We start from the raw sequence: 14202 nt of genomic DNA, 5'->3' as shown, positions 1-14202 counted from the left end.
AACCGTTTCTTATTCAGCAGGAGCACCAAGTATCATTTTTGATATAGAAACTTGTCAAACAACCGTTCGTAATTTATCAGGACCACAAAGAACCATTTCTGATTTAGAAACGTGACAAAACCGTTCATGATTTAGCGGGACCACCAAAAACATTTCTGATTTAGAAACTTGACAAAGAACCGTTTCTCATTCAGCAGGAGCACCAACTATCATTTTTGATATTGAAACTTGACAAAGAACCGTTTCTGATTCAGCAGGACAACCAAAACCATTTCTGATTTTGCAATGTGATGATGACCTCTTTCTGATTGAGCAGGACCACACCAATCATTATTGATTCATATACTTGATAAAGAACCGTTTCTGATTCAGCAGGACCACCAAATCCATTCCTGATTTAGCAACGTGACAAAGATCTATTTCTGATTGAGCAGGACCACACCAATCATTATTGATTTATATACTTGATAAAGAACCGTTTCTGATTCAGCAGGACCACCAAAACCATTCCTGATTTAGCAACGTGACAAAGACCTATTTCTGATTGAGCAGGACCACACCAATCATTACTGATTTATATACTTGATAAATAACCATTTCTGATTGAGCAGGACAACCAAAGCCATTTCTGTTTTAGCAATGTGATGATGACCTCTTTATGATTGAGTAGGACCACGCCAATCATTACTGCTTTATATGTTTGAAAAATAACCGTTTCTAATATAGAAGGACCACCAATCATCATTTGTGATTCAGCATGACTATCAATAAGTATTTCTGATTCAGCAACACAATTGAGGTCGATTTCTGGTGAAGCACCACGACTAAGAACAATTTATCCTCATTCAGAAGAATGACAAAGACATATTTTGAATCATCAGCCAAATGTAGAACCAATTTTGTTTCAGCAGGACATCGAATAACTATTTCTCATGATTCAGCAGCACAACAAAACCTGTTCTCATTCAGAATGGCAAGGAAGAACCATTTCTGGATCAGCAGCAATAAATGATGACTTCTGATTGAGCAGGATATACACGATTTCTGATAAATCTGCACCACAGAGACCTTTCTAATTCATCAGGACCATAAAACAGCCATGACTGATTCAGTAGCACAATTAATAACTATTTCTGATTTAGCAGCATGACTACAAACAGTTTAGTATCCTTATTGTGGAAAAGTTTTCATGAAGAACCCACACAATTTCTAACTACCATTAAATAGCCCTCTTTTCTCAAAGTGAACTGACATACTGTATTTAAAGGAAACTATGGCCGACCAGCTATATCTATTTTTTGACCAATTACAATGATCATTTGAAATGGCTGTATTTAAATATATTTGAACTGCTAGAAAACATCTATTTTGATGTATTTTAAGGAGCTGAGAATGAGAAAAGGAACAACTGATCCAAACGTGCCAACACGCTGAACGAATGTAATTACAATTGAGTAAAATGTGATCATTTTGCAATAAATGCTGGACTTTATCCCCTTCGAAATGGAACTTTGTTATGGTGCAAAGAGACATCTTGAACATACATGTGGTGATGAAATTAGAACTTCTTAACAAGTTTCCCTCGAACACAAATATAAAGAGATGAAGGGAAGAAGTTAAATTGCTTCCACAGTTCCTGCAGGGTGAAAGAGGCTGTTACATTAGCCTCAGGGTTATTGAGCTGCTAATTGCAGAGAGACATTTGAGGCGCCTGCCAATCATGGGTGTGACTCGTGTGAGAAGCGATTTGAGTCATTTGGGAGTGCTGTGAAACAACATGCGACTTGAAGCAAGGAACAGCAACGGTCGGTAATTCGTATTGGTGAAAGTTGCTGTTTTTGTTGTTGTTGTGATTCTTTTTGTTGTTATTGTTGTTGTTTTCCGATGTCAATTTTGGGAATGATATGCAGCAATCACTCCATTCACTCTGCTCATCATAGTCTGCAAGTTGATGCTGCCAAGATAGCACTAATTTGTCAAGTCTTCATTAGTCTTCTGGCATCATTAAAGTTCGCATAAACAGCCGTTGATGAGAGTATCATGAGGCAGGAATTTGGAATTTGTCGAGAGTAAATGTATTGAAAGTATATTGTGGGTCCATTCACAGGTAGGCTACTCTCACTTCCCTTTATCCTCTTGAAGTCCTTTACAGGACGAAGGATTCCCCCCAATTCGTGGGGAAGGGGTTTGGCACAGTGGCTGTGTTTGCCAAATGTGGGGTTGGGTGAGTGAACAGCCATAGGAATTGAACCCACACAGTCAGTGGAGAGAAATTACTCGACCAAACTGCTCACTGCAAAAGGGGAACTATGGCCAGAAAAATGTACTGGTAATAGGTTTAGCAATTTCAATTGTAGTACATTGCTTGAAAAGTAAAGATATAACCATAAAGATAAATACATGGACAGACAGGATGGCTTGTATGTACGCACGCTCACCTCCAAGCTATCTCGCCAGGGTTTGAATCCAGACCCAGCTATAAACTGTTGTCCTGGTGTGTCACCGGATAGACAATTTATCAATGTGTGTGCCATCCATCCGATGGCCATTAAACTGGCATCACGTCTGCTGGGATTATTTGATGGACGTTAAAGATCCCACAGTATTTTTCGTAAAGAGAAGGCAACTTAATGTTTGTACCTAAGCCAAATTAAAAATTCCTATGCGAACTACTTTGTCGAGCATCAGGCCTGGTCAGCCAGTTCATGAAAGATTTGTTGTGTCGAGTGGTTTCATTTCTCTTCTCTCCAGATTAAAGCACAGTCTAGACAGCTTAGTGAGTGTGTGTACCTCCAGGCCATTCCGCCATCCCACTCCTGCCAAAATGTTGGGAATAAATAAATGACTATATTAACAATTTGCACACTTTACCAAAATTGCCCACATTACCTTAAAATTATTCTTAACTAAGCAAAGCGAGAGAGAAGCACAGTTAACTAAATTGCTTCAGTGAATCCTCTAACTTCTGAAACCAGGGCAGCAGTCACAGTTCGTGAAAATGTTGAGATGCTGCATCAAGCACGTGATGATCGAGTTGACAGTGCAGTGTGCAGTTGGAACTCTGAATTCTAATCAAGCAGTGTTTGATTGACTTAATGGTTTCATGAGCAGGAGAAGTAGTTGCAACTCATACACGATGAAGGCATTTGAGAAACAGTGCACAGAGCAGGAGCAGAAGTAGACGTTACAAATTATGTGTAGTGCAGTGATGCTAAGAAATGGTGCTTGTTTACTGTATCCTTCCAAAGTGTTCTGAATGGCTGCACATCAATGAAGTCAGCCTTGCCAAAGAGAAACTGGAGTTTCTGTGCAAGTGATGTGATGTTCGCCTCATAGAGAAGCACTTCTGCTTGCTGAGATGAATCACCAATAGATGAATGTGATTTGATGCTTCTTCTTCTTGCGTATGGCAGCTCGGCTGCCAGGTTGCTGTCATTTTGTTGGGGCGCAGCTGTGCCGCTGATGCTGTGCCCCAAACCAGTCCACTGGTACTCATTTCGCCGACCTCAGAAGGATGACAAGATGAGTCAATCCGACCTGGTGTTAATTCGGAGGACAACGGAGCTCGAATTCAGGATCCCAAGATCCCAAGCCGTCCACCCGAGCTGCGATTCCAACACCAGGGGATTCGATGCGATCCCAGAGAAAAACTACACGCGTTTCTTTCCTTGATTGTCTCTGTCTCTCCCTCATTCACACATATGCATTTTATAAGTGGCATGCCTCATCTTTCAGGGTCCAATCATATGGATGCCCATTGCCCATGTCTCCAAGGCTGTAACCTGTCTGATATGGCTCTACCGCCTGGGTAATGCCTACCCTGACACTCAGGTGTGCCATCATGTAACAATGATGACTGCTTCTGAACTTTGCCGAGTTGCTAATTACCTGCCGTGTTTATTCGGTTTATCAACCTCGTTCACATTCATTCTTTGCTTGACTATTACAAACATTGCAAATGTGAAACGATTTTATGACAAAACAAAAATAATAGATTCACGTACTAAATTGTAGGTGCCATAACAACAGTAATTATATGGTCTTATTTCACACACAGCACATTGCTGCCGGTAACCCAGTTTACTGAGAGTGTGGCTGTGCCTTTGATGCAGTGCCCCCTGAAGGTTAGATAAATTTGGAATTTAATCAGAGTGCCTGTGATAGTTCACCTAGTTTTCGCAAAGGACACCGTAGTGTTTAGTAGCATCCCCCAACTAATGCTGGCAGACGGGACATCCAGTTTAATGTCCATTTGAGGGAAGGCACAAACATTAATGCCTCACCATACATGCAAAACAACAGGATGGGGTGAGATACAAACATTGGCGAGATAGCTCAGAGGCGAATGTGGACACCTCTAGGTCATACCACCAGCTCACGTCGTCAACTATTCCAATCACTCAAAGCAAAACATCACAGTAAAATACAGAAAATCCCCATTTTGTAACCATATTACTGCATTTTCTGATTCGTCTGAGAATGTTGCTCTGATTATATAATGTACATCAAAGAAGTGCATTGCATTGTTTTATCTGACACGAGATAACTGGACATTACCCATGTGAAAAAGAACATGAACAAATATTTTGTTGACCAACTTTTCCCAGATTTAAGAGTTGATAAATACGTAAAAAGAAATATCACGAAAATCAACTGTCCGGTAAATCGCAATACTCGCAAAAATATGGGGAATAGTAGGGACCCGTGGAATATCTGCGCAATGGAAAATGTGACTTCAAGTCCTCAATTCTCCTCCCACCTGCTCACGAACCCCAAGTCATCAACCCCCTCTACCAAACCCCAAGTCTTCAACCTCTGCCTCCCATCACTAAGGCATCAATCCCCTCCTCATTCCAAGCCTTAAAACCCCCGACCCACCCCAACTCCTCAACCCCCCCCGAAAAGTAAGTCCTCACCCCTCCCCCAAAACTTCAACCTCTCCCCTCCAACTTTGTCCCATCTTTGCTCTCCCCCGCCCCTCTTTCCTACCCAACTCTGTCCTCAGCTCTGGTTGAGAGTGTTCACATATCAAAACAGTGGAATATTTAACGTTTTCCCTCCCCTATCATGCGATCACCAACTTCACAGAAACTGCGATCGAAACAACTCCTACAAATTACCAAAACAACTCCAACAAACCGCAATTGAAACAATTTCGCCAAACCGCAATCGAAACAACTCCTGAAAACCACAATTGAAACAACTCCTACACCTTGTGATCAATACAGTCATGCATAGTCCATGGCCTGTTCAACTCACAAAACCCACAAAATATGCGGAAACCACTTGGAATTGCAACTGTAAAGTGAGCATGAGACCTGAAACCAATTATCTTCGTCCTGATGCGTATATACACATTGTTAAAAGTAAACAATGATGGTTTGACAAAGATCTGTTCAGCCATTTCGAAGAAAAAACGCACATACAAACATCTCTCTTACACATGTGGGAAATCCCTCAAAATGCAACTTTTATTTTCAAAATATAAAAAAAAAAAATTGTGCTTAAAACACTCCCTGCCACTCACCTATGACCCTCTGAAAGTTTGAAGAAAATCCCTTTTGGCCATCTCTGAGAAAAATGGCAACACACAGACAAACATCTCTCTCAGGTTGACATCTCCATTTGCGGGTTTCAGGAGGTGGGAGGGAGTTCTCCCAGAACTCAAAATCTCTATCTCCTATTTTTTGATGAAGGATCTTGATTCACGAACCAAACTGTGAAGTTTTGTTTTCATGGCCTCGTTCCAATACAAGGGCTCTTTTCAGAATCTTCACGGAACCTCTGACGGCCTCCACTTGTTGCTCGTTTGTGGTGATGTTCCCCGGAATGATTTTTGAATACTCAGTCAAGGTTTTCTTCATCATTCCTGTCGCTCCGACTATCACTGGTACAATTTCAGCTTTCTTCAATTTCTATATCTTCTTCACATCATTTTTCAGATCCAGTTATTTGGTCATTTTCCTGATTTCTGTGGCATTTATTCCAAAGTCATTGGAAATGGAAACCTCAATCAACAATGCCGTTTTTTTTCCTGTTTGTGTTTGAGCACCATGTCCGGATGTAATGCTTTGTTTGCAATGTCCACACGTGACAGGATCATCTTGTCATACGTGAGCATTACTTGTTCATTTTCGAAGATCGGATTTGGTTTGTGTTTCCATGTTTGTTCTGGGACCGGGATGTTAAAATGTTTACGGATGTGTCAGTGGATTACTCTGCAGACGCTGTCACGTCTTTCTGTGTACAGCTGTTCTGACATGAGATTTTTACATCCTGAAAGGTGGTGGCTGGTACTTTCTCTTTCTTCCCGACAAAACCTGCATTTGTTCAATTGACTCAATGATGCCATTTCCTTTAAAGCATGAGTGTGGTGACGTTGGTCTTGGGCATTGATGATGACTCGTTCGCCATCCCAACTAATTTGACCTGTCTTAAGCCATTCCAATGAGCCTTCATTGTCAATCCCGATCCAGCCGAGCTCGTTTTTTAAATATACCTGCTCTTTTGTCATTTTCCCATTTGTCAGAGTATGTCTGCTGATACTTATTTTTGTAATTTTCCTTTTTTACCTCCACCATGGAAGGTGGAAAGAGGTTTTGTTTTCACACCTTTCTATCTGTTTATTTGTTTGTCTGTTTGTGTGCAGGATATATCAAAAAGTTGGTGGACACATTGGGTGTGCGACGAGGAAGCATTGATACAATTTTGGTGAAGATCAGCATCCAGATCCGGACACGAGAATTATTTAATTTTTAAAGTGGTTCTTTGCCATTGAGAGATGGGGTTAAAAATGATATATGGCATGATATTTCAAAAAGTTATTGAGCTCGATATGGTCAACTGGAGCAGGCATTGCTTGGCGAAGATTTGCACTCTCTCGAGTGTCCTGGTTTTCTTTGCAACCATTGGGGCTGTGTATTTTTCTGTTTTGTTTTCCCAACTTTTACAGTATAGATTGCATCATATCAACTGCAGCAGGACAAAACTTCATAATGTGTGTACATCTAATATACAGGGTATGGCATTTATATCGACGGTTTTATTATCCCGAGAACTTTTTTGTTTCTAAACCAAATAAAATAAAATTTCTCCACAACATAGGCATATACTTCAAGTTTTGAAAATAAATTTTGATTATTTATTTCTTTAAAATGACATCAGACAAATGGGCCACTTTCGAATTCCAGCATTCACGACAGCGGATCATCATATTGTTCATTACCGCAAACAATGTCTCTTGATCAATGGAGCGGATGGTTGCAGTGATGTTTGCCTTCAGTTCATCGATCGATGTTGGATGTTCCTTATCAACTCTGCCCTTCAGAAATCCTGATAGGAAGAAATCTGGTGGAGTTAAATCTGCCAAATCAAAGTGTGCCTCATCTGTCATGATGACCTTATTTGTGAAATTGGCATGCTCATTGCATTAAAAAAAAAAAGATAAAGAAAAAAAGATGCTCATTGCATTTAAAGTGCTCCATCATTAAAAACTGTCAAGTATTATCTGTAAAACAAAGAAAACAATAATTAGTGATACCAAAACTGCTTCCAGCTAGAAAGATTGCAAATGTGTCAGATATAAATGCCCCAACCTGTATAGTATAAAGCTCATTCGAACCACTTGCAAACTTACATACCGACTGATAATAATGTTCAGTACCTTGCGGGTGATGGAGAAAGCTGAAATTGAAGTGCTGATGGACAGCGAAGCCGATACAGCGGGAAAAATAACAGAACTGTTGGAAACCATCCATGTATGAAAATATTCCAAAATAAGTGCAGCCATGTTGTGCTCACTGCAGATGAGCGATCTGAGAGAATAGTAACAATGGGAGGTCATGCTGCAACTGGTGCTATTTATTATGTGCTTGACTTTGATTGCATAAAGATCTGAACATCTGGTTGTAGCCATTAGTAAATAAATTCAATTTACAACCTTTGCCTCCACAACAGCAAACATTTCATGAAGAACAGAAAGATGATATTGCAATCGAAACAAGATATAATCACTCAAGATTATATATACAAAACTATCTATTTGAATATATATATATATATATATATATATATATATATATATATATATATATATATATATATATATATATATATATATATATATATATATATATATACACATAAGTTATAGGCCCAGACTGGAAACTGAACCCAGCTCCTCTGGCAAACCATACCAGTGTTCTGCCATCTGAACGATCTGGGTGACCCATTGGCTAAGCACACAATTCTTCCACATATAGAAATGTCACTCTCTTTCCCCTGCTGCTTCCAGGGCACTCACTGCCAACCAGAGGTGTACCGAGGGCCAGTCCATGAGGGGTCTTCATGAGAAAGGGAAAGAGAGTGGCATTTCTATATGTGGAAGAATTGCATTGTTCACACCAGTTTGCTTGAGGATCTGGTATATATATATATATATATATATATATATATATATATATATATATATATATATATATATATATATATATATATATATATATATATATATATATATATATATATATATATATACAGTGGGGAGAACAAGTATTTGATACACTGCCGATTTTGCAGGTTTTCCCACTTACAAAGCACGTAGAGGTCTGTATTTTTTATCATAGGTACACTTCAACTGTGAAAGACGGAATCTAAAACAAAAATCCTGGAAATCACATTGTATGATTTTTAAAGAATTAATTTGCATTTTATTGCATGAAATAAGTATTTGATACATCAGAAAAACAGAACTTAATATTTGGTATAGAAACCTTTGTTTGCAATTACAGAGATCAGACGTTTCCTGTAGTTCTTAAGGCCCGGTCACACCTTGACGTTTTAGCCAGCGATGGCAACGTATTAGAATGTATGTAAAACGCTGGCTGACGTTGAACTTTTGATGTTTTTTTTTAAGATTCGGACATATTCATAACGAGTTGGTCGTATGCATAACATATTAGTAATGGACACAGAACATTTCGTTGTGTTATCGATAACTTATACCAACGAATGCTGAACCTGTTGGCGGCCTACACAACCGATGCCCAACGATATTCTAACTTCAGCATAGCGCGTTGCACGCATCGCCGACGATGTCGTGACGTAGCCTATTAAAAGGCTGACGCACAACAATTCGAATCATAACTGCCGTAGAAATGGAAGTGACAACATCGCGGTCACACCTTGGCGATCTTGCCAGCGTATGCCGACCTAAGAACAATGTGTCTAAAACGTTGGGGCACGTCAAATACGGTATGAGTAAGTTTGGTATACGTGAGTAGAACGCTAAAGTACGCTATCATACGTCGTTGTAAGTAGAATACGTCAAGAAATTTTAAACATGTTCAAAATTTTACGACGTACTCGGCGTATGACACACCTTCCGCATGCGATGGGGATAAGTTTTACACACGATATGTGGACGCTTACACACGTCCACAAAGGCTACTTATAAGCTACTCATAAGTCGAAACATGTCGCGGTAATGTCTTTTTTACGCGAAACTTATTTCTAACTTATGTTTGACGTGCTTTGAACCAATTCTGTACGTAGTCCCAACACACATCGACGTATGTAGACGTATTCCAATGACGTCTTCCGGTCGACAAAAAAAGAAAAATGAATGTGTTTCTCGCTTACAACTGCCATATAAAGACGTGTTCCCAGCGGTTTTGGGAATTGGTATATAAAAATGCTGCTCATAAAAGGGGAACCCAAGAGTGTTTTCGAGTTCCTTTTTGAGTCGATGTCCATGTCAGCAGTATCAGTATCAGTATCAGTATTAGTATGAGTATTAGTAGTAGTTTGTTCATGTTGGCAGTAGTAGGTGAGTGTGAGGGGGAGGGTGTGGGTTATGATGGATCCTCCTTGCGTCCGCGTGTCCACGGGTAGGTTCATAGGCTGCCACTCAACGATTTAAATGGCTGCATCTCCACTATTGAAAGTAGACGCTTGCGCTCAACAATTGGATTTTTTTTACACTCAACGACTTTTAAACGGTACCACTCAGCTATTTTCATTGTTTACAATGAACGATTTAAATTGCTGTCACTCGCCTTTGTTTTTTGACGCTGGGGTTTGGAAATTTGAAGCGTTTCTTCTGAAAGTGTTAAAACGCTCAAACTCGACTATTTTAAATAGACGCTGCCGATGGACAATTGGAGTCATAGCCAAGCTCGACATCGAAGTGTGAACATCCTCGTCATGCCGAAGAAAAGTTTGAAGAATGCTGCAAATAAGTGTCCTGGCCGTGGCCGTGGACGCTGACGCAAGGACGATCCATTATACCGACATCTTTCAGCCTATGAGTAACTTAAAAGTAACGTCTGTCGACGTGTGGCAACGATCGCGTAACGTGCCAACAACACGTTAATCATAGGTTAGAAATAAGTTTCGGGTACGCTAAACATTACCTCGGCGTGTCTCAACTTATGATTAACTTACAAGTAGCATGTGTTGACGTCTGTCAACGATCGCAGACCGTGCATACAACTTGTGGCCAGCGTAGCGGAACGTGTGAGTCATACGCCGGCATACGTCGTGAAATTTCAAGCATGAAAATATTTGAGGACAACCGAAAAGTACAACGTTTAAAGCCAAAGTACAACAACGTATGGCAGTGTTTTTCAGCGTGCTCTCAATGTTATCAAAACTTACCCATAACGTATTCAACGTGTGCCAGCGTTTTAGAAAAAAAATTCAAAAATCGGCATACGTTGGCTAAAACGTCAAGGTGTGACCGGGCCTTTAACCAGGTTTGCACAGACTGCAGCAGGGATATTGGCCCACTCCTCCATACAGATCTTCTCCAGATCCTTCAGGTTTCGGGGCTGTCACTGGGAAACACAGACTTTCAGCTCCCTTCAAAGATTTTCTATTGGGTTCAGGTCTGGAGACTGGCTTGGCCACTTCAGGACCTTGAGATGCTTCTTACGGAGCTACTCCTTAGTTGCCCTGGCTGTGTGTTTCGGGTCGTTGTCATGCTGGAAGACCCAGCCACGCCCCATCTTCAATGCTCTTGTTGAGGGAAGGAGGTTATTGGCCAAGATCTCGCAATACATGACCCCATCCATCCTCCCCTCAATACGGTGCAGTCGTCCTGTCCCCTTTGCAGAAAAGCATCCCCAAAGAATGATGTTTCCACCTCCATGCTTCACGGTTGGGATGGTGTTCTTTGGGTTGTACTCATCCTTCTTCTTCTTCCAAACACGGCGAGTGGAGTTAAAACCAAAAATCTCTATTTTGGTCTCATCAGACCACGTGACCTTCTCCCATTCCTCCTCTGGATCATCCAGATGGTCATTGGCAAACTTCAGACGGGCCTGGCCATCCGCTGGCTTGAGCAGAGGGACCTTGTGTGCGCTGCAGGATTTTAATCCATGACGGCGTAGTGTGTTACTTATGGTTTTCTTCGATACTGTGGTCCCAGCTCTCTTCAGGTCATTGACCAGGTCCTGCCGTGTAGTTCTGGGCTGATCCCTCACCTTTCTCATGATCATTGAGGCTCCACGAGGTGAGATCTTCCATGGAGCCCCAGACCGAGGGAGATTGACTGTTATCTTGAACGTCTTCCATTTTCTAATAATTGTGCCAACAGTTGTTGCCTTCTCACCAAGCTGCTTGCCTATTCTCCTGTAGCCCATCCCAGCCTTGTGCAAGTCCACAATTTTGTTCCTGATGTCCTTAGACAGCTCTCTGGTCTTGCCCATTGTGGAGAGGTTGGAGTCTGATTGATTGAGTGTGGACAGCTGTCTTTTATGCAGACAACGAGTTCAAACAGGTGCAGTTTATACAGGTAATGAGTGGAGAATGGGAGGGCTTCTTAAAGACTAAACTAACAGGTCTGTGAGAGCTGGAATTCTTACTGGTTGGTCGGTGATCAAATACATATTTCATGCAATAAAATGCAAATTAATTATTTAAAAATCATACAATGTGATTTTCAGGATTCTTGCTTTAGATTACATCTTTCACAGTTGAAGTGTACCTATGATAAAAATTACAGACCTCTCCGTGCTTTGTAAGTGGGAAAACCTGCAAAATGGGCAGTGTATCAAATACTTGTTCTCCCCACTGTATATATAAACAAGCCGGGAGGCGACATGGGTGTTCGCAATATAATTGCATACTAGTCATACAGTTTTTGACGGATCGGGCTGAAAATTTTTAACAGAGGTTGATTATAGTGTGCATAAAAGCGCAGAAGGCGATTTTTGATTTTCGAAAAGAAAATATTTTTCAGATTTTTTCAAAAATTTCAAAGTCCCGTTGCTGGACAACGGTGCTCAAAAGCATACAACTACATCCTGGTGTGAACCTACCAGTCAAGTTTCATCAAAATCGGTCGACTCCTCTGGCCTCCAGAGCTGTCCATTACATACAAACAAACAGACAGATATACAGACAGACGGAAAACTGAGAATAAGGGTAGTCAAGCGACCACCCAATATTATATATCTGCATAAATACACACAAATATATACATATACATTTAAATATTTGTATGGATGTATATATATATATATATATATATATATATATATATATATATATATATATATATATATATATATATATATATATATATATATATTGTTGTGGTTGACGAAATTCACAAACCACCATTCAGGTCCCTTAGGTGAGATATCTCTGTAAGTATATGTGTAGTTAGGCCCAAACACGTTGTCCAGAGGGAATAAATGTCAATCAGTCGGGCTGCGACTCTTCAGGATAGCCGTTTTTCTTTTACTATCTTTATTTTGGACCAGCCGCCATTATTACCACCACCAACCACGTCTCAACAGCCATCACAACAACAACCACCAACCACAACGCCGCTTCACAACAACAACCACCAACCACAACGCCGCTTCACCACAACCGCCACGACCTTTACCGTCACAACTCGCCACCATCGCATCACCGTCATCTCGCGCCACTCGTGGGCACCGATGCTGGACTCGTGCAGGGCGCGCACCGAGCAGCGTGTTCAAAAACATCACGGACTTTCCGCAGAAAACGGATCAAAAACGACTCACGCCCACTTTTGTTCCGTCCAATCGGTGAGCGAGGGGCGATTTGGCCCCGCCTCCAGGGCGTTGGTGGGCGGTCGCTATATGCAAATTCATGGATCAAAAAGCATTCACGCCCACTTTTCCTCGGGCCAATGGGGAGCCAGCAAGAGAGGTGAAGGGTCGGAGGCAGAGGGTCAAGGGTGAAAGAGCGAAGCCACGGGGCTTATAAAAATGGCTGCGTTCGTCAGTCAAGTTCAGGTCAGTTGGAAGTTGAGGGTTGAGTGTGCGGAGTTCAAGAGAGTCGTCGGTGGAGCTGGAAAGAAGTGGTACTAGTCAGAGTGAAGAGGACGGAGCTGTGGAGAGGTGACGGCGGCGAAGGCGGACGAGGGGTGCTCGCGTCGGTGCCGGGAGCTGCACAGGGAGAGGCCAGCAACGCGACCGAGGTGGAGGAGGAGACGCTCGCCGCGGGACCCGAGACAGGGTGAAATCCTCCTTCCCCCGAGCATCAGCAACCCCCTCCTGTTTCCCCCCGCGCTGAGATAGTGCGACAAAGGGGGCCCCCTTCCCACCCCCTACCAGACACTGTCCGCGAGGCCCGCGGAGTTGAGGCACCACCGCCGCTCCGCGTCTCATCATCAGACGGGTAGGCCCGACACGGTCTCGGCCCCAGGCCCGCCTACCCCCCTCATCCTGGAGGGTGGTTCTCTTTTCTTTTGCTTTGGGAATATGTGTTGTCGGCGCTGTCTGTGAAGTAAAATTGTATAAGTGTTGCCGTGTGCCCGGTAGTCGGATAGATCTGCATTGTTGCATTTGCTTTTTGTGTAATCTTGCATTGTCTTCTTCTTTTACATGTGCTTTTGGTGGAATTGTATATGTGTGCTTTCCGTTCATCGCGAAATAAATGTGCTTATTGTTGAACTGTTTTCCCGCTTCGCTTCGTCTTTTCTTTCATTGAATCTCCATCTTGCTTCACGTAAAGGGTTGGTCGTGGGCTAAAACGCCCGATAATTAATCGAACCGTCGAGGCCGACGAATAACACCGCTCGGTTATCCCGATAGTATGGAATGGGTCGCTTAAAGTGGCCCGTGTCCGAAGTCGACCTGCGGCGAGGTGCGATCGCCCGGTCTACCCTCCGTGTGGGTACTTAGGTAGGTCGAATTTGGCGAGCAACCCTATCCCACGCGGGGG

The 14202-nt window shown here is 42.0% G+C and overlaps 1 long non-coding RNA gene across 1 annotated transcript in view; it reads right to left on the bottom strand.

The window, feature by feature from the left end:
- Positions 1-7167: 7167 nt before the first annotated feature.
- The window catches only part of LOC147032573 (uncharacterized), a 40979-nt gene continuing 33944 nt past the window's right edge, over positions 7168-14202 (bottom strand). Inside the window, exons 5-6 of the long non-coding RNA XR_015052114.1 lie at positions 7664-7814; positions 7168-7332 (exon numbers count right to left, since the gene is read on the bottom strand). This is a non-coding gene — a long non-coding RNA (uncharacterized LOC147032573). The remainder of the gene's footprint in view (positions 7333-7663; positions 7815-14202) is intronic.

Source organism: Eptatretus burgeri, chromosome 2 (genome assembly GCF_056783735.1).
Source record: "Eptatretus burgeri isolate ZD-2024b chromosome 2, Ebu_testis_v1, whole genome shotgun sequence".
NCBI lineage: Eukaryota > Metazoa > Chordata > Myxini > Myxiniformes > Myxinidae > Eptatretus > Eptatretus burgeri.
Note: the sequence above shows the minus strand (reverse complement) of the source record. Positions and strands in the feature narration are given on the sequence as shown.